This window comes from Gorilla gorilla, chromosome 1 (genome assembly GCF_029281585.2).
Source record: "Gorilla gorilla gorilla isolate KB3781 chromosome 1, NHGRI_mGorGor1-v2.1_pri, whole genome shotgun sequence".
Taxonomy (NCBI): domain Eukaryota; kingdom Metazoa; phylum Chordata; class Mammalia; order Primates; family Hominidae; genus Gorilla; species Gorilla gorilla.
The window spans coordinates 71,159,288-71,180,611 of record NC_073224.2 but is presented as its reverse complement, the minus strand read 5'-3'; the positions used below and the strand labels follow the sequence as shown (position 1 = coordinate 71,180,611).

The 21,324-nt window shown below is 39.8% G+C and overlaps 2 long non-coding RNA genes across 2 annotated transcripts in view; both read right to left on the bottom strand.

Moving 5' to 3' along the window:
- The window catches only part of LOC109029124 (uncharacterized), a 74,616-nt gene that overhangs the window by 24,812 nt on the left and 28,480 nt on the right, over window positions 1-21,324 (bottom strand). The gene's annotated exons all lie outside the window — the stretch shown is intronic.
- LOC129528073 (uncharacterized) lies at window positions 1,964-6,158 on the bottom strand. The gene is made up of 3 exons (XR_008673267.2): window positions 6,045-6,158; window positions 2,584-2,646; window positions 1,964-2,288 (listed from the first exon to the last, which is right to left on the bottom strand). It is a non-coding gene; the product is annotated as an uncharacterized lncRNA (long non-coding RNA).

The window sequence follows — 21,324 nt, the reverse complement described above, 5'->3', positions numbered from 1 at the left end:
TGTTTCTGCATTGATTTTTTCCTCATCTTTATGGGCTTATCTTCCTTCAATATTTGAGGTTGCTGACCTTTGAATGGGGTTTTTATGGGGTCTTTTTTGTTGATGCTATTGTTGTTGTTGCTTTTTATTTGTTTCTTTTTCTTTTGTCAGGCTATTCTTCCATAGGGCTGTTGTGGTTTACTGGGTCCCACTCCAGACTCTAGTCACTTCAGTCCCTCCTGTACCTGGAGGTATCATCAGTGAAAGCTGCAAAACAGCAAAAATGGCAGCCTGCTCCTTCCTCTGGGAGCTCCATTCCAGGGGGACACTAATCTGATGCTGCCTGAATGCTCCTGTAGGAGCATTCAGGGGTCTGGAGACCCCTGTTGGGAAGTCTCACCCAGTCAGGAGAAATTGTATCAGGGACCTACTTGAAGAAGCAGTCTTGCTTCCCCTTGGCAGAGTGGGTGCACTGTGCCGGGGGGAATACCCCTTGACCAGACCACCTGGACTCTCTAGAGCCAGCAGGCTAGAAAGGCTAAGTTGACTGAACCACAGAGACTGCAGCCACCCCTCCCCTTAGAAGCTCCATCCCAGGGAGAGATCAGAGCTCTGGTCCAGACTGCCTGGACTCCCTGGAGCTGGCAGGCTGGAACAGCTGACTCGAACTGCAGAGATGGAGTTCCCTCAAGCTGGGAACTTGGTCATCTCAGGCATTCTCCAGCCTGCTGCTGCTGGCAAGCTAGAAGTCCAAGCCAGTGGGTCTTAACTTGTGAGGTGCTGTGGGAATGGGGCCTGCAGAATGACACTGCTTGGCTCCCTGGATTCAGTCCCCTTCCTAGGGGAATGCACAGATGGATATCCCACCTCACCAGAATTTCCAGAGCTGGAGTATGCAAAACTCCTAAGTCTCCATGAATGCCCAAGCAGCTGCTTCCCCAAGACTGCTTTGTGTGTCAGAAGCAAGGCCCTGGTGGGATAGGCTCATGAGTGGATCTCCTGATCTGTAGGTTGCAAAGATCCATGGGAAAAGTGTGGTTTCCCTGGCAGGGCTGCACAATCACTCACCACTTTTCTTGGCTGGAGGTGGGGGCTCCCGTGGTTCCATACAGCTCCTGGGTGAGGCATTGCCCCACCCTGCTTTTCCTTGCTTTCCATGGGTTGAACCTTCTGCCTAGTCAATCCCAATGTGAGAACCTGGATACCTCAATTGAAGGTGAAAAATTCACTCACTGTTTTCATTCCTCTCCACAAGAGCTGTGGACTGCAGCTGCTTCTAATCAGCCATCTTGGCTTGACCCTCAATTTTTTTTAACTTAACTAAAAAATTATTTTTAAGCAGAAAGTTAGCATGGTTGAATGTATACTAAAAATCCTTTCTTACCTGAAATGGGTGGCAGTTGAAATCTTAATTAAGTTTTTAATTTATCCTTATTTTGGTTGCTTGGAATCTGCCCCACATATGTGTTGTTGAGAGATTTTGTCAGAATATATATACAGAATTTAGGGCTCCACTTTTCTGTCTCTGCTTTCTAGAATTTCTCTCCTTACTTTCCAGCTGCCTTGAACTCTATCTTCAGGTTTTTTCAGCCAGTAAATATTGACTTTATAGCTGAGTTTTAACCACATGATGTGAGACAGACTGATGGGACTGCCTCCAGATGAAACACTAAAAAACAAGAAACCTTCCCTGTTGTCTTCCTGTAAGTGTCAACTCCCCTGCAGTTTCTGTCTGCTCTTTGGTCACTCCATAAGTGCCTTCATAAATGGTTTTTGAATACTAAGTCCAGAATTTAGCATTGTTTTCTGCAAAAATGTTTGTCCATTAAGAGCCACTTGGTCATAACCTAAAAACTCCAATTTCTGTTCTAAGTAGTTTATACGTGTTGATTCATTAATTCTCACTACCCTATCAATACTATGAAATAGGGCATTTTATAATAAGGAAGATGAGGCACAGAGAAATTGAGTAACTTGCCTGAGATCATACAAGCACATAGAGAAGCTCCAAAGTGTGACCTTCCATCATTTCTTGAAGTTAGATGTTAGCAGTGGACACAGAAATGCGGGGGTCTGACCCACAGACCCAGGCTGCATGATGGATGAATAACACACTCAGACACTGATATTCAGTGAAAGAGCAGCTAGGAAGCCCGGCCGTGCACAGAAAGATTTGTGGCAGCCATGCGCCCTGACTAGCTGGCCCTGCGGGCATTTATTCAGCACAGATTTAATGACAAACGCTTTGAGTCAACACACTTGTGGGTAATTAATCTGGTCGCCCTCCCCCAGAGAGAGCAGTCATGCACCTGTGGAAGATCAAAGGTCAGTCTTAGGACCACATAAGTAAACAAGCTATTTAGATAAACTCCCCACATTCCCCTGTTATTTGCTCTTCTGCTATCAGCTCAAGGTAAAGAGGATTAGGCTGCCTTCAGCCAAATCTTTTACTGAAGCTATGCAAACCTCCCGGCCTTCTAAGAAGGTTTGTGTCTATTTCCTATAACTTTATAATTTTTCCCACCACCTTGACTTGACTGATCCCCTACATCTCCCTCTTTTCTTTGTTTTTTTTTGCATCAGGCTTTGTTGTTTGAAGAGTACCGTTGTGTGCAGCAACAGGTCTGTTAGGCGAGGTGGTCATTGCTCTTATTCGGGCTTTGCATTCTAAAATTAGCAAATAACATAAGACAAACATGAGTATAATTAGCAACATTCTTTTCCAACCAAGGAGTGACCCCCAGGAGTGGGGGTCTATCCAGGAGAGATGTTTTTGCATATCCTTTCACATGGTTGTTACTGAGGAACCCCACTGGGGGTATATTAATTCCTCTTGGCCAAGCAGTCATGTTGTTAGAAGCTGGGAAGGGGGTGTTCGCCTGAGTAACTGGGCTGAAAAAAGGTGGATTTAGAAGATGGGCTTAATAGAGTGTTGTAGGTACAGGTAGCAGGCAAAGTGAGAGAATAAAAATGTTAATAAAGTATAGAAAGGAACAAATTATCTGGAGTGAATGGTGTTTGTGTCTGGAGCAGGATTTGCTCAGTCTGAGTTGTCTTCTTCAGGATTCTCTCTGGGGCTTGTGCCACCCAAGGAAGCTACATCATCTGGAGCTCTAGGTCCTGCAGGGACACTTTCTTTATTTTTGGTACTGGGTTGGGTCCTAGCCACACTATGGTAAAGTTTGATGTGTCATGCTGGAATCCAAAGAGGATGTGAGGGGGTGTGAACACAAGCATATCCTCTTTCCCACATTAGCAATTCTTTTGGATCACACCATGCATGACTGTTTACATCTTTCCATAAAACTGCGGGTTTTATGTCTTGAGAGGTTTTAGCAAAGTGCTTTTCTATAGATGATTGAAAGTTATCTAAATTTAAAAAATTAAGGGTAAATAAGGCTTGTGCTAGTAGTGTTGCAGGGTCCTTACTCATACTTCCCATTTTTTGTTTTTTGAGCATATTTTTAAGGGTGGAGTAGGTACATTCTACTATGGCCTGCCTTTGGGGATTATACAGGATGCCTGTGGAATGTTGGACATTCCACATGTGACAAAATTGTTGAAATTGTGAGCTGGCATAAGCTGGACTATTATTAGTTTTAATTTTTGTGGGCCACCCCATAAATGCAAAAGTGAAAACAATATGTTTAATGACATATGGGTGGACTCTCCAGGAAGGGCATATGCACTAATTAAGTGAGAATTGGTATCAACGGATACATGTACATATCTAAGTTTTCCAAATTCAGGGATGTGTGTAACATCTGTTTGCCGTAACTGATTAGGTTCTAGTCCTCTAGGGCTAACATCTGTAGAAGGAGGGGATGTGCCTGTGAGCTGACAATTTGGGCATTGCAGGATAATTTATTTAGCTAGTCTCTGGTAAGTGAAAATTGTTCAGATAAGTTTCTCCAATTTTGGTGGAAGAATTGATGTGATTGGGTGGCTTGGTCAAGCAGTGATGTCATAACCTGAAGATCTGCTTGATCATTGCCATAAGCTAATGGGCCAGACAGTGAGCTGAGGGGTCGAATATGTGTGATAAAAATAGGATGTGAACATTGATCTAGCAATTGCTGAAGCTGGAGAAAAAGAGCACACAGGGTGGGCTCCAGAGTGGACTTAATTAGTGCTGTTTCAAGGTTTTGGAATAAATAAACAGAGTAAGCAGATTCACTCACAATATTGATGCACTGAGTGGAAAAAGTCTCCAAAGCCAATATTAATTAAGGCTCCACCTTAGCTCTTTGAGTGCTAGTAAACCCAGATCGAGTGAGGGAATTATGTGGTCTCCACCAGACAGCTGCTTTTCCATGTTTACCTGAACCATTAGTAAACAGCATTAAAGCATTAGGTATGGGGTAGTGAACTATTTTTGTAGGTAAAAATCACAGGAGTACAAGACAAGAACTGAAGGAGTTTATCAGCAGGAAGGGTATTCTCTATTTGGCCTGTGTAATCAGAGATGTCTATTTGCAAGTCCATCAATAAGGGCAATACTGCTTTGAATTGCTTCTTACTTAAAGGAATCCTGATGATATCAGGATCATAACCTAGCAACTGATTGCATTGTCTGTGGCCTGAATAGATTACTTTACTGATTAACTGGATGTAGGGAGAAAGTGTTTTAGTTCCAGTATGTGAGCAAAAAAACCCATTTTAGAAAGCGCAGTCCTGGAGTCATCTGTCCTATTAACCCTGTAGGAGAGTGTTTAGTGGGAAAAATTAACAATTGAATTGAATACCATGGATCAATGCGATCTAGTTGCCTTTGAGAGATAGCTTGTTCTGTTTTTTCAATTTCCCTTTTTGCTGCAGGGGTTAAATACCTGGGAGAATCCAGGGCTGTATTGCCCTTTAAGATAGAAAACAGGTTTTGCAACTTATCTGTAGACATGTCCAAGGTGGGGTGAAGCCAGTTAATATCGCCTAGCAATTTCTGATAATCATTTAAGGTGTATAAGTTGCTAGTATTTAATTTAAACTTTTGAGGTCTTACTGACCAGGAAGTTAGTATGTATCCAAGAAATTTTCAGGTGCTATGATTAAACATCTTAACTGTGTATTTTTTACGACAGAGGTATATAGACTTAAAAACATTTGCTCTGTTGGGGCTGGTAGTAAAATATCATCTATAAAATGAATAACCTTGCAATCAGGAAATTCTTTTCTACTGGGAAGCAAAGCTTGATTTACATGATACTGACACATGGTAGGACTATTCAGCATTCCTTGAGGAAGCACTTGCTAATGAAATTGGCAAGCTGGCGTTTCATTATTGATAGCTGGTATTGTAAACGCAAATTTTTCTCTGTCCTGCTTTGCAAGTGGAATCGTATAAAAGCAGTCTTTTAAATTAATAACAATTATAGGCCAATCTTGAGGAATTGCTGTGGAGGAGGGAAGGCCCTGTTGAAGGGGCCCCATAGGTTGTAAATTAGCATTAATAGCATGTAAGTCACGCAAAAGTCTCCATATACCAGACTTTTTGGGAATGACGAAAATGGGCAAATTCCAAGGGCTGTTTGATGATTCTATATGACCTGTTTTTAATTGCTCCTCAACTAATTCATGGCCTCCTTGTAATTTCTTCCCCTTTAAAGGTTACTGTTCTACTTAAATTGGATTTTGAGAGAGCCACGTTAGGGGTAGGAGATACATAACAGTGGCCATTATTAGAAAGAGGTCTTTTAAATTCTTAAGTTTTACTTATATTTTAGCAGAGAATTATAATCTGGGATGTTGCTTGTATACAAGGAACACATGAATTTTGCTGTGGGGTGCCCACGGAGCCAAAAAGCAGTGGCATGGATCCCGGGGCAGTGGCCACATTGCATTTTCCTAGGCACCGCTTTTTGTCTGTGCCACTTTTTGTCTGTGCTGCTCCCTTCCCCCACCGCTGCGTGGCTGCTGCCGGCCAGGCGGACCCTGTCGGCCCGGGGCACCACAAACTTCCCGGCTGCTGAGCCTTTACTTCCACCCATCGCCCACTTGGCCATGCAGCTCCAGCCTCTAATGCCTTTTCTTATCTTTTTATAAACGTTAAAAGAAATGTGTTTATATACCTGATTGCCTTGTTGATCTTGCATTACTGGACAGGCTAAGAGCTCCCCTTCTAATGCTGCTTGCCTAAGATGGGGTCCCATAGCTGTAGCATATCCCTTGTCTTTTTTCCTATCAATTAGAGGAGCAGGCTCAGGCAAGACCTCCATTTCCTCTTTGTTATTTTGGCCCCAGTGATAGTGGGGCTGAGGGACAAAGAGGCGGTAAGGTAAGTGACGGTTCCTCCTCCTTCCCCATTTTAGGCTCTTCTGTGTATAATAAGACCACAGCCACCCTACCTAAAGCCCATAGCATTAAAGCTGTTACTGGGACCTGTTCCCCTTGCACATGGTGTTGTTTAAGATTTCTCCCCACTTGTTCCCAGAGCTCTATGTCTAGTGTACCTTTTTCCGGGAACCATGGGTTATGGAATACAACAGTTTGCATTACGTCCCTTAATTGAGCCTGAGAAACCGAGACTCCACTAGCTTTTAAGAAGCTCTTTCAATACTTTTATATACTGTTTCTGTTGAGCTGATAACTGTTGTCCCATGGTGAAACCCTAGCCTGAACAATGCCCCCACAACTTGGAAATCCCAAGCGGGCACCAGTGACTTACTGACTCACTGATTGTGCCGTCCTTTTCACCCCTATTTTTGAGGGTTCCATTATGATCCTTTGTAGTTTTCCTCACATGGGGCACCACCTGCCAGGGTCTGACCTGCAGACGTAGGCTGCACGACGGAAGAATAACATACTCAGACACTGATATTCAGTGAAAGAGCAGCTGGGGGCTGGGCTGTACACAGAAAAAAGTTGTAGCAGCCATGTGCCCTGACTAGCTGGCCCTGTGGGCATTTGTTCAGCACAGATTTGATGACAAAGACTTTGAGTCAACACACCTGTGGATAATTAATCTGGTCGCCCTCCCCCAGAGAGAGCAGTCATGCACCCGTGGAAGATCAAAGGTCAGTCTTAGAACCATATAAGTAAACAAGCTATTTAGGTAAGCTCCCCCACATTCCTTTGTTATTTGCTCTTCTGCTATCAACTCAAGATAAAGAGGATTAGGCTGCCTTCAGCCAAATCTTTTACTGAAGCTATGCAAACCTCCTGGCCTTCCAAGAAGGTTTGTGTCTATTTCTTATAACTTTATAATTTTTCCCACCACCTTGACTGATCCCCTACACAGAAACAGGAGGACAGATGTGAAAACTGGAAGAAATTACAATTTCTCCAAGACATGGAGAGATTAGGTATGAGGGAGTGATGGAAAGGGGAGACTATAAGTGCTTTCTAGGTTTGGGGTTTGAGCAGTGGAATAAATGGTGATAAAATGTGTTGATGAAAGAGAATCTGTTCCAAGATGGCTGAATAGAAAGAGCTCCGGTCTGCAGCTCCCAGCGTGATCGATGCAGAGGATGGGTGATTTCTGCATTTCCAACTGAGGTACCTGGTTCATCTAATTGGGACTGGTTGGACAGTGAGTGGAGCCCACAGAGGGTGAGCCAAAGCAGAGTGGGGCATCGCCTCACCTGGGAAGCACAAGAGGTTGGGGGATTTCCCTTTCCTGGCGAAGGGAAGCTGTGACAGACTGTACCTGGAAAATCGGTATAGTCTGGCTCAAATACTGTGCTTTTCCCACAGTCTTAGCAACCAGCAGACTAGGAGATTCTCTCCCATGCCAGACTTGGCAGGTCCCACACCCACAGAGTCTTGCTCACTGCTAGCGCAGCAGTCTGAGATCAACCTACGAGGGTGCAACCCTGCGAGGGGCGTCCACCATTGCTGAGGCTTGAGTAGGTAAACAAAGTGGCTGGGAAGCTTGAACTGGGTGGAACCCACTGCAGCTCAGCAAGGCCTACTGCCTCTATAGACTCCACCTCTGTGGGCAGGGCATAGCTGAACGAAAGACAGCAGACAACTTCTGCAGACTTAAATGTCCCTGTCTGACAGCTCTGAAGAGAGCAGTGGTTCTCCCAGCATGGTTTGAGCTCTGATAACAGACAGACTGCCTCCTCAAGTGGGTCCCTGACTCCCATGTAGCCTAAATGGGAGACACCTCTCAGTAGGAGCCAAAAGACACCTCATACAGGCAGGTGCCCCTCTGGGACGAAGCTTTCAGAGGAAGGATCAGGCAGCAATATTTGCTGTTCTGTAATATTGCTGTTCTGCAGCTTCTGTTGGTGATACCCAGGACAACAGACAGGGTCTGGAGTGGACCTCCAGCAAACTCCAACAGACCTGCAGCTGAGGTTCCTGACTGTTAGAAGGAAAACTAACAAACAGAAAGGAATAGCATCAACACCAACAAAAAGGACATCCACACAAAAACCCCATCTGTAGGTCACCAACATCAAAGACCAAAGGTAGATAAAACCACAAAGATGGGTAGAAACCAGAGCAGAAAAGGTGAAAATTCTAAAAACCAGAGTACCTGTTCTCTTACAAAGGATCGCAGCTCCTTGCCAGCAAAGGAACAAAGCTGGATGGAGAATGACTTCGACGAGTTGATAGAAGTAGGCTTCCGAAGGTTAGTGATAACAAACTTCTCCGAGCTAAAGGAGCACGTTCTAACCCATTGAAGCTAAAAACCTTGAAAAAAGGTTAGATGAATGGCTAACTAGAATAAATGTGTATAGAAGACCTTAAATGACCTGACAGAGTTGAAAACCATGGCATGAGAACTTCGTGAGGCACACACAAGCTTCAATAGCCAATTTGATCAAGTGAAAGAAAGGATATCAGTAATTGAAGATCAAATTAATGAAATAAAGCAAGAAGAGAAGATTAGAGAAAAAAGAGTAAAAAAGGATGAACAAAGCCTCCAAGAAATATGGGACTATGAGAAAAGACCAAATCTACGTTTGATTGGTGTACCTGAAAGTGACAGGGAGAATGGAACCACGTTGAAAAACACTCTTCAGGATATTATCCAGGAGAACTTCCCCAACCTAGCAAGGCAGGCCAACATTGAAATTCAGGAAATAGAGAGAACACCACAAAGGGACTCCTCGAGAAGAGCAACCCCAAGACACATAATTGTCAGATTCACCAAGGTTGAAATGAAGGAAAAAATGTTAAGGGCAGTCAGAAAGAAAGGTTGGGTTACCCACACAGGGAAGCCCATCAGACTAACGGCGGATCTCTCAGCAGAAACCCTACATGGCAGAAGAGATTGGGAACCAATATTCAACATTCTTAAAGAAAAGAATTTTCAACCCAGAATTTCATATCCAGCCAAACTAAGCTTCATAAGTGAAGGAGAAATAAAATCCTTTACAGACAAGCAAATGTTGAGAGATTTTGTCACCACCAGGCCTGCCTTACAAGAGATCCAGAAGGAAGCACTAAACATGGAAAGGAACAACTGGTACCAACCACTGCAAAAACATGCCAAATTGTAAAGACCATGATGCTAGGAAGAAACTGCATCAATTATGGGCAAAATAACCAGCTAACATCATAATGACAGGATCAAATTCACACATAACAATATTAACCTTAAATGTAAATTGGCTAAATGCTCCAATTAAAAGACACAGACTGGCAAGTTGGATAAAGAGTCAAGACCCATCAGTGTGCTATATTCAGGAGACCCATCTCATGTGCAGAGACACATATAGGCTCAAAATAAAGGAATGGAGGAAGATCTCCCAAGCAAATGTAAGGCAAAAAACGCATGGGTTGCAATCCTAGTATCTGATAAAACAGACTTTAATCCAACAAAGATCAAAAGAAACAAAGAAGGCCATTACATAATGGTAAAGGGATCAAGTCAACGAGAAGAGCTAACTATCCTAAATATATATGCTACCAATACACGAGCACCCAGATTCATAAAACAAGTCTTTAGAGACCTACAAAGAGACTTAGACTCCCGCACAATAATAATGGGAGACTTTAACATCCCACTGTCAATATTAGATCAATGAGAGGGTTAACAAGGATATCCAGGACTTGAACTCAGCTCTGCACCAAGTGGACCTAATAGACATCTAGAGAACGCTCCACCCCAAATCAACAAAATATACATTCTTATCAGCACCACATTGCACTTATTCTAAAATTGACCACATAGTTGGAAGTGAAACACTCCTCGGCAAAAGTAAAAGAAGAGAAATCACCACAAACTATCTCTCAGAACACAGTGCAATCAAATTAGAACTCAGGGTTAAGAAACTCACTCAAAACTGCACAACTACATAGAAACTGAACAACCTACTCCTGAATGATTACTGGGTAAATAACGAAATGAAGGCAGAAATAAAGATGTTCTTTGAAACCAATGAGAACAAAGACACAATGTACGAGAATCTCTGGGACACATTTAAAGCAGTGCGTAAAGGGAAATTTACAGCACTAAATGCCCACAAGAGAAAGGAGGAAAGATCTAAAATCTACACCCTAACATCACAATTAAAAGAACTAGAGAAGCAAGAGCAAACAAATTCAAAAGCTAGCAGAAAGCAAGAAATAACTAAGATCAGAGCAGAACTGAACGAGACAGAGACACGAAAAACCCTTCACAAAAATCAATGAATCCAGGAGCTGGTTTTTTGAAAAGATCAACAAAATTGATAGACCTCCAGCAAGACTAATAAAGAACAAAAGAGAGAAGAATCAAATAGATGCAATAAAAAATTATAAAGGGGATATCACCACCAATCCCACAGAAATACAAACTACAATCAGAGAATATTATAAACACCTCTATGCAAATAAACTAGAAAATCTAGAAGAAATGGATAAATTCCTGGAGACATACATCCTCCAGAGACTAAACCAGGAAGAAGTTGAATCCCTGAATAGACCAATAACAGGATCTGAAATTGAGGCAATAATTAATAGCCTACCAACCAAAAAAAGTCCAGAACCAGATGGATTCACAGCCGAATTCTACCAGAGGTACAAAAAGGAGCTGGTACCATTCTTTCTGAAACTATTCCAATCAATAGAAAAAGAGGGAATCCTCCCTAACTCATTTTATGAGGCCAGCATCATCCTGATACCAAAGCCAGGCAGAGACACAACAAAAAAAGAGAATTTTAGACCAATATCCCTAATGAACATCAATGGGAAAATCGTCAATAAAATACTGGCAAACCAAATCCAGCAGCACATCAAAAAGCTTATCCATTACGATCAAGTCAGCTTCATCCCTGGGATGCAAGGCTGGTTCAACATATGCAAATCAATAAACGTAATCCATCACATAAATAGAACCAATGACAAAAACCACATGATAATAGGTGCAGAAAAGGCCTTCGACAAAATTCTACAGCCCTTCATGCTAAAAACTCCCAATAAACTAGGTATACATGGAACATATCTCAAAATAACAAGAGCTATTTATGACAGACCCACAGCCAATATCATACTGAATGAGCAACAACTGGAAGCATTCCCTTTGAAAACTCGTACAAGACAAGGATGCCCTCTCTCACCACTCCTATTCAACATAGTGTTGGAAGTTCTGGCCAGGGCAATCAGGCGAGAGAAAGAAATAAAGCATATTCAATTAGGAAAAGAGGAAGTCAAATTGTCCCTGTTTGCAGATGACATGACTGTATATTTAGAAAACCCCATCATCTCAGCCCAAAATCTCCTTAAGCTGATAAGCAACTTCAGCAAAGTCTCAGGATACAAAATCCATGTGCAAAAATCACAAGCATTCCTATACACCAATAACAGACAAACAGAGAGCCAAATCATGAGTGAACTCCCATTCACAATTGCTTCAAAGAGAATAAAATACCTAGGAATCCAATTACAAGGGATGTGAAGGACCTCTTCAAGGAGAACTACAAACCACTGCTCAACGAAGTAAAAGAGGACACAAACAAATGGAAGAACATTCCATGCTCATGGATAGGAGGAATCAATATCATAAAAATGGCCATACTGCCCAAGGTAATTTATAGATTCAATGCCATCCCCATCAAACTACCAATGACTTTCTTCACAGAATTGGAAAAAACTACTTTAAAGTTCATATGGAACCAAAAAAGTGCCTGCATAGCCAAGACCATCCTAAGGCAAAAGAACAAAGCTGGAGGCATCACGCTACCTGACTTAGCTACAGTAGCTAAAACAGCATGGTGCTGGTACCAAAACAGCGATATAGACAATGGAACAGAACAGAGGCCTCAGAAATAACACCACACATCTACAACCATCTGATCTTTGACAAACTTGACAGAAATAAGAAATGGGAAAAGGATTCCATATTTAATAAATGGTGCTGGGAAAACTGGCTAGCCATATGTAGAAAGCTGAAACTGGATTCCTTCTTTATACCTTATACAAAAATTAATTCAAGATGGATTAAAGACTTAAATGTTAGACCTAAAACCATAAAAACCCTAGAAGAAAACCTAGGCAATACCATTCAGGACATAGGCATGGGCAAAGTCTTCATAACTAAAACACCAAAAGCAAGGGTAACAAAAGCCAAAATAGACAAATTGGATCTAAGTAAACTAAAGAGCTTCTGCACAGCAAAACAAACTACCATCAGAGTGAACAGGCAACCTACAGAATGGGAGAAAATTATTGCACTCTGCCTATCTGACAAAGGACTAACATCCAGAATCTACAAAGAACTTAAGAACTTAAATTTAAAAGACAAAACCGCATCAAAAAGTGGGCAAAGATATGAACAGATACTTCTTAAAAGAAGACATTTATGCAGCCAACAGAAACATGAAAAAATGCTCATCATCACTGGTCATCAGAGAAATGCAAAACCACAATGAGATACCATCTCACACCAGTTAGAATGGAGATCATTAAAAAGTCAGAAACAACAGATACTGGAGAGGATGTGGAGAAATAGGAACACTTTTACACTGTTGGTGGGAGTGTAAACTAGTTCAACCATTGTGGGAGACAGTGTGGCGATTTCTCAAGGATCTAGAACTAGAAATACCATTTGACCCAGTGATCCCATTACTGAGTTTATACCCAAAGGATTATAAATCATGCTACTATAAAGGCACATGCACACATATGATTATTGCAGCACTATTCACAATAGCAAAGACTTGGAACCAACCCAAATATCCATCAATGATAGACTGGATTAAGAAAATGTGGCACATATACACCATCGAATACTATGCAGCCATAAAAAAGGATTAGTTCATGTCCTTTGCAGGGACATGGATGAAGCTGGAAACCATCATTCTCAGCAAACTATTACAAGGACAGAAAACCCCCCGAACACCGCATGTTCACACTCATATGTGGGAATTGAACAATAGAACCCTTGGACACAGGGTGGGAAACATCAGTAGGGGATTGGGGGAAGGATAGTATTACGAGAAGTACCTGATGTAAATGACGAGTTGATGGGTGCAGCAAACCATCATGGCACATGTACACGTATGTAACAAACCTGCACATTGTACACATGTACCCTAGAGCTTAAAGTATAATAAAAAAAATTTTTTTTAAATGTGATGGTGAAAACTAGAGGAACATAGATTTTATTGTTGGAGAGGATATTTTAGATCTGGTAAATTTGAGATTCTATTAGATATTCAAATGGAGTTGTTCAGTCAGCTGTCAGAAATATGAGTCTGGAGCTTGGGTTGTGGATTGGTTAAAGCTAGATACACAACATTGGTAGTCACCAGCATATGGGTGTCCTTTAAAGCCATTGGATTGGAGGAGATAACTACACAAAAGTACAGATAGAGAAAAGCAGAAAAAATTCCGGAGGCACTCAAACACTGAGAGATTGGGTAGAATTTAGAAAAAGAAAGTAAGAAAAAGCAGCTGGTAATCCTGAAGATAAACCAGGAGAAAGTAGTGTCATGGACACCAAGAGAAGAAAGAGAAAGATTTCAGAAGAAGGTGATAATGCACCCTGCTGAAAGGTTTAGAAAGATAAGGACAGAAACATCTAATTTGCTATTGGATTTAGCTAAGTGGAAGTCAGTCAAGTAATAAGGTTGGAATCCAGATTGGGGTAGGTTGGAGGATGAATATTTGAATAAGGAAGTAGAAATAGCATGTTTTGAATAATTACTTAATAAGGTTTGTTGTGAGTGGGCAGCAGAGGAATGAGGAATTTTTATAAGTAGAAATTATATAATAGAGAGGAAGACACTTATCAATGTTATTTATTAATAAAAACAGATTTAGCTAATTCACTGGATTGTTTTGAAAAATCAAATGATTTCTCCAAAACTGCTCTATAAACCATAAACCTCTTTAAGAGTATTTTTAGGTATCTGATTTTTCTAGGCTTTATAATTTTTGTGGGTCTTTCTGTGTTTATCTTATACAGTAAATACATGCTGATTAAGGTCTACATGGGTTTTAACTGTTTTTGTGTAGTGTTACATAAAAACGGATGTTGAATGAATGCTTTTTCTAAATGATTTCCTTTGGAGCTTTGATTAGTCATTTTAGTCCCCTGGGCTTCAATTTTCCCATTCTGAAAATAGATGGTAAGTGATGAAGAAATGTGTTTACCGTCATAGAGAGAGGTCCAAACATATTGCTGAGTGGAAAAAGGAGTTTAAAAAACAACATATAATGTATAATTTCATTTTTATAGAACTATGTACATACATCATATTTCATATATCAATGTCTGGAAGAATTTTTTAACAAAATATCAAAATGAAATTATGTTTCTTTAAACAATATAAAATAGTTAAACTAAATTTAAAAAATTTTAAAACCATGCAAAAATAGATAATGAGTTTTCCTCCAAGGTAGGACAAATTTTATCGTTTGTAAAGGAATAAATATCAAAATCAAGGTGGCTTACTAGAAGAAAACCCTAGGTTGGTTTATTCCAGCCTGGACCCATAAAGGACCATGCTAATGAGGAAATTTCTACTATTCCTAAGTGAAGGTGGAAATCAGGCTGGATCCAGGTGTCTTTTGGTCCTGCCTTAAACTTTGTCACTTTCTATAAGCCCATCCTTCAACATAATCTATTTCCATCTATGCTTTGCTAATAGTAACAACTCTACTTCCTAACCCATTTCTATAAGCAAGTTATTTTGGCTCTGCCTTGAATAATTTTGTCAGTTAAATCCTGATTCCTTCTTTTTATTCAGGGCTTTATCCTAAGAATGCTCAGGAATCCTGAGTCCCAGCCCAGTGTCAGTTTTGGAAGACAAATTTCCTGCCTAGCTCTGCAGCACAAATGCTGCTCTGCCAGTTTTTCTGTGGCTTTGTTCCACCGTATCTGCAGTGGCCAATGGTAGGTATCATGTCCTGGTGCCCTCTGATGCAGCCTGCCACTTGCTCAGCTGTACCTTGGCATATATCCCTCTGTTTTGCGGTTCTTTGTGATTGTCCCTTTCAGATTAGAAGTGCTTTATAATAAATTGGTAACTGTGCTTATTTGGCTGTTGAAAAGGGAGTCCTTTTAAAAAGGAAACGTAGCCCTTAAAACACATACACACACACACACACACACACACACACACATTTAAATATTTTCCAGATTGCTTTCTTTGCTTTTAAAGGTCACCTGAAGGTGAAGGGGTTGAGGGACATTTTATTGGGCTGTTTACTCTGCATTAAATGTCCTTCCTTCTTTCTCCTTATCTAGTACAGCCCTACCTTCAAGGTCCAGCTGAAATTCCAGCCACTCTGTGAAACTTTTCTTATCACCCCGGCCTTGGAGATTTGCCCTTTCTCTGTGCTCTGGTAACACAGAATGCCTGCATTAGCTTTTTCAAACTTAGCCTATGCTGCCTGTCTGTGAAGTATAAGCTTTGTTTTCCCAATGAGACTATCAGCTTTGTTTTCCCAATGAGACCATCACTCGTTTATAGGCTTGGAGTAAGAGTGGCTGAAATCCTATCTCCATCACTTGTGAGCTGTACGACCTTGTTCAAGCCACTTCCCATCGCTGTGCCTTAGGCTCCTTCTCTGTTCAGTGTAGTCATAGTACCTATCTTTTAGAGTTGTTGGGAAGATTAAATGAAATAATACATGCAGTGTGTTTAGTACAATGCCTGGCACATAGTTAGTGTTCAATAATTAATATATTTTATACTCTTGTAATTTAACTACTATGTAGTTAAAGGAACTGGTGAAACAGTTATGAAACAGCTAGTAGCCTACAGAAATAGTTTCTGCTCTGCCAAATCCAGCAGGGAGCCAGAGGGCAAGAGAGTCAATTAAAGCACAGCAAGAAATTGTTTTTGCCCCAGGGGAATTTACATTCTAGGATTTAATAACTAATTAGCCAATTATTTATTTAAATACTAATCTTTTCAGAAGTACAGGGTGCCATAAAAATGTCTGTGTCTCCCTGAAAGTCTTGGGGAGGTTCCCCTGAGGAAGTGGTAAATGAATTTAGATCTTAAAAAGGAATAGGTGTGAACAAGTTGAATGTCAGGAAGTGTATTCTTGGCAAAGAGAAGACCATGTGTGGGGACTTTGAGCTGGAGGGAAGTGTGGATAATCTGAGGACCTGAGAGACAGCCAGTGTGGCTGGAGCACGATGGCTGAATGAGGAGAGAGAGAGCTCCAAAGGAGCCAGGTTGGATTTTAGGTCTGTCATTTTCCCAGTATCTTGTAACTATACATTAAGGAGCTTATTTATACTCATTAATGATTTAGTCTACGTGGATGCTGGTTCATCTGATTCTTTTAGACAACAAAAGAAAGTTGTTTTCTGGGTATATGGTATATCGATAAGAGTCTGGTCAGGAAAACAGAAACTGCATTGGGTATTTCAACAGTGAGAATTTAATATGAGAAGTTGGTTAAACAGGACTGGAGAAATAAAAACCCAAAGAAGGGATGCTGAGGTCACAAAGAGAGAGTGACTATAAGAAGCTGCTGCCTTTCCAGATCAGAATCTTAAGCTTTGTCTGCATTGCCTCTCTCTCTCACTTCCAGTCTCTCACAAAGCCCTATCTTCACAGCTCAGAGAGCTATAATGCAGAACCTTACGTGTCAGGGAGTGGAGGACAGGAGGTACAGGCCTGGTTGCTGCCCAGCATGTGCTGGTACCTCAGGAGCTCAGAAGAGCTGGGAAGACTTCCCAGCTAGTGCTGGTACCTGTACCTCTAAGAGGGCAGATTCAGGTTAGTTCTTAGAATACTAAAATAAAAGAGGAGACTGAAGCCAACTGCCCATCCCAGGATGCAGAGCTATTGCTCAGGTGATGATAGGAAGAGGAAGAAATCAAAGAGTCTGCCATTTAACCTCCCTCTAGCGGCGACTATTGGTAGAAGCTGACAGGGAGTCAGCAGGTTAAGCTGATTTGCAGAGTCCCAGACCCAGTATCACGTAATAAAGATATGAGGGGTAAAAAATAAGAACAATGGAGAAGGTGGATATTGATAGCTGGATATGAAGGGTGACATGGTCTTGCTTTGGGTAGCATTTGACTCTCTCATTTCTGCCTTTCAACATTGCAATACATTACTTTCAAAGTCTTTGCAGAAAAAATTATTTTATTAACTCATTAACTCTTTTGAGAGTAATGAAAATGAATTATTTTGCTAAAGCAGAAACATGGAAGAAACCTTTTTGTAAGTTTTATGCCATGCCAGTCTCTGATTGGAGATATATTTATATCTATCTCTATATAGAGATAGATATTTTCACACATACAGACATATACACATATATATTTTATTTAATTTAAAAATTGTTGAAAAAGAACAAAAATTTGTAAGATCTCACTGTTGGGCTTCAAGCTGCTGGAAACTACGATACACATTCATGAAAAGGAGACTGAGGGTCATTATACAGGTTGGTTTCAGCTCCTAAGGGGTCCTGCCATCCCAGATCTGTGAACTCCAGGGAAAAGCTCTACTTTTCTACCATTTCCTTGGTGATTGATTGCAAATCCCCTGGGGTTTGGAGAATCACATATATCTTTCCTCCCAGCTTCTGCTATAGGTTTTCATTTGCTGTTGAAGTTGAGCAGGAACCACCCAGAGCTCTACCCAGAGACCTTTTTATTATCCCCTACCCCATAGCGTGAAATATTTTTGTTGCTTAAACCACAAACAATATGTTATAAATCATTTCTCAGTATTTATAAATAAAAATATTCTTAAAAGTTAGACATTGTTTAAGCACCAAGTTGACTGAATTCCAACCACAAGCAACAGATGTTTTAGTCATCCCAAGCAATTCTAACGAAGATAAAACTGTGATTTTCATTTGATATTTTGGAACATTAAAAATAATTGTTGGAGTCCCCAATACTACTTTTAAGTGCCTCAGGAGACACAGACTTAGGTATAATTTTTTTCATGTGTACTATATTAAAAGATACATTTGCTTGGAAGATCTATTTAGTGCAAAAGTGTGACTTTGGGCCAATTCCTCTTAATTAATGACAATGCTTCAGTTAAGTACTTTAGTTCCTTTGTATCAACTCCCATATTTCTCCAGAGAATTTGTGAAATAAGCATCTTGACTGGTGTGGAAGGAGCTGTTACTACAAATTTTTCATAAAAAAGGAACATTGAAATGCTACTTATCAAATTGGCTCATCTGTCTCAAATATTCATTTCCTAGAAATAATCCTTTGTTATTATCCGTAATAACTGAAACCTTATCGTTTTATTTCACCTGCTTTCTTTGTTTTGGTTTTCAGCATTAAAAAGCAATAATAACTTTGGCAAAAAATAATTCCTGTAGATCATCATTTTGAGGGTAGTCCTACTTGGCCTGTTAGTTCCGCCGTAGTGCAATGTGTTTTGATATTGTCACTTAAATCAACACCAACCAGAATTACTGGCAGTCACAAACAAAAGTCTAATAATTCAGTGTTGAATTGTAAAGCAAAATGCATTTAAAAAATTAAGACTGCAAAGAAAGATGGAAATAACCATATGATAAACATATAAACATGTTTATTTCTCAAAAATATGAGTTTGTTATAAATTCCTTAAAAATTGCCTGGTTATCAATTTTTAAAAATAAATTATACATTATTTATGTGTTTGCTTTTCTGCTGGTAACAATATTTATGTAACAAACAAAAAAATAAAAAACAAGAAAAAGAAAAACCCACAGTGCAAACATAAACCTTTGATGAGGCTTGGAATTCTTTCTACTTTTAATCTGCATAACATTTGCCTCCCCTTCATTGGCTCAATTGTGGATTTGAAAGACTGATTCTCAAAAGGTGATCCTGTATGCTTTGCCTCCCAGTAGAAATTTTGCCAAACAGTGCTGGATTATGCCTTATGTTGTAGAGTTGCATACTTTAACATTAATGTATAAAAAGGTAATTTTTATTAACTTAGCAAAGTAGAAACATTGACCATTGATTATGAAACATGGTTACTATTTTTAAATTAAGTAACAAACTTAAGAAAACATTAAAAGATGTTAATAAAAACCTAAGTAGCGTTTTGTACCTTCCTTGATGATCCTTAGCTGTTGTCAATCAAACTGCATCTCTAGTCTGTTTTTAGTCTGGAAAGAAACTGCTTATCTTTAACTTGCCCAAAGACTCTTCTGGGGCTTTTCCACTATGCTGAAATTTTAATAACATCTCTAGATAGTTCTTCATTTCTGTTACAAGATTTAACTTCCTTATTGAGGCAATCTTTTGACTGTCTTCAGCTTCCTCAGTTATCAGTACTTAGTTCTCTTGTTAACCTAAGTTCCATGTACCTAGTCTCTTACTTTCTCCTAAATGGGGTAAAAATTGTCATTTTTATTCACAAAGCTACTGCTGATGGAGAGAAATTACAGGTGTGATGTACTTCTCCTCAGTAGTAGCATACCAACTTAGCAATCACATTCTCCCCCCTCAACTATGCATAAACTTACTAGCTTCATTTGCCCCTTCTTTAAAAAACAAACAAACAAAAAAACAAAACAAAACAAAACAAAACAATTTTGAGCTACTTTTCTTTTTCCTTGGCAAACTGCTCAGCTGGGTGCCTGTAAAATGAAATGTACATCAAATACATTCCATAGCAACCCTCACATTCATGATCTAATATGGTTTATTGCTAGTGTTACCTAGACCATATACTCTAAGTTAAACATCTAAGTAATATCGAAATGTAACTTTCAAAAACACGTTAAAATTCTCTAGGGAGTCAACAAAAATGCAAAGTAATTTTAAAACAAATTCTAATATTAGAGAAAATAATAACTATGTGTAAGGGTGCTTTCTATGGCTAGCAAAAGGAAGCCCCTTATAATAGCCCTTGGTAGGCAGAGCTGTTTTGGCGGGGAGGAGGTAGGAAACATGGCATAAGGGCCAGGGAGACTCCTAGGACTGAAGAATCAGGAAACTGACCTCATCCCTTTTGAGTTTAACATTATTAGAACATCACTGGTAGACAGAGTTCAACTAACTTCAGCTAACTGAAGTTCGCTCCTAAGAAATGTGTAGAAGTAGTGTCCCAATCTTAACACCAGGGTTGGCGTGTTGATGGCACATATCCACAATATGTGGATATGGTAGAAGGTATTCTTTACTAAGCCAGACATATGCTTGGGATCATGTTTTAGCTGCAATGACTGAATATGTGATTATGACTTAAAACAACTGCAGCAAGGATCAGCAAGGCAATCACTGCAGCTGGACAAGCATCCATTGGGCATCTAGTGTTCGGTAACTATGTAAATGTGGTTGCTACTGAGTAATTATGCTAGCGGTCTCATTAGACCCTCTGGTTCTCTCCACTTCGTCGTTTGGAAGTAGAAACGATCACTTGGGGCTGAATAAGCATTAAGATACTTGTATAATTAACAGCAAGCAGTGGTTTCTAAAGGAAAATACTGGACTTGCTAATAAGTAATTAGTTAGTAGTATAATGGCAGTATAATCACCTTTGTATTTTGAGCTGATAAAGAAGGTCATATCAGTAACATATGTTTGAAAATATAGTCATAATTTTCTCTGAACTTCCATAGTTAGGGCATTTATCATTTTATTATATTAAAACTATTTTTTCAAACATCTTATCTCTCCAAATTTTGATCATTGAAGGCCATGACTTATCTTTATATCAACCCTGGCTTTCCCTCCCATTGTAGTACAGCAGAATCCCTCATGCAAAATAGAAACTAAATTAACTAAGTAAGTATTAAATGATGAAATAAGATAATAAATTAGAAACGCTGAAAATATTTCAAATTCTGAAAATTCATTTTTTTCATAAATAGTATTTATTTTTTTCAAGAAAAAAATTTTTTTGCAGCTAAGGTTTGAGATAATTGCTATGGTGGTAAGATGCACAGAGAAATGGTTTGAGGAGACAGGTCTAGGTACAAAAGAAAAATAATATCTCAGCTGTGCATATAGAAATTCTGATTTATATTTTGAGCTTACTG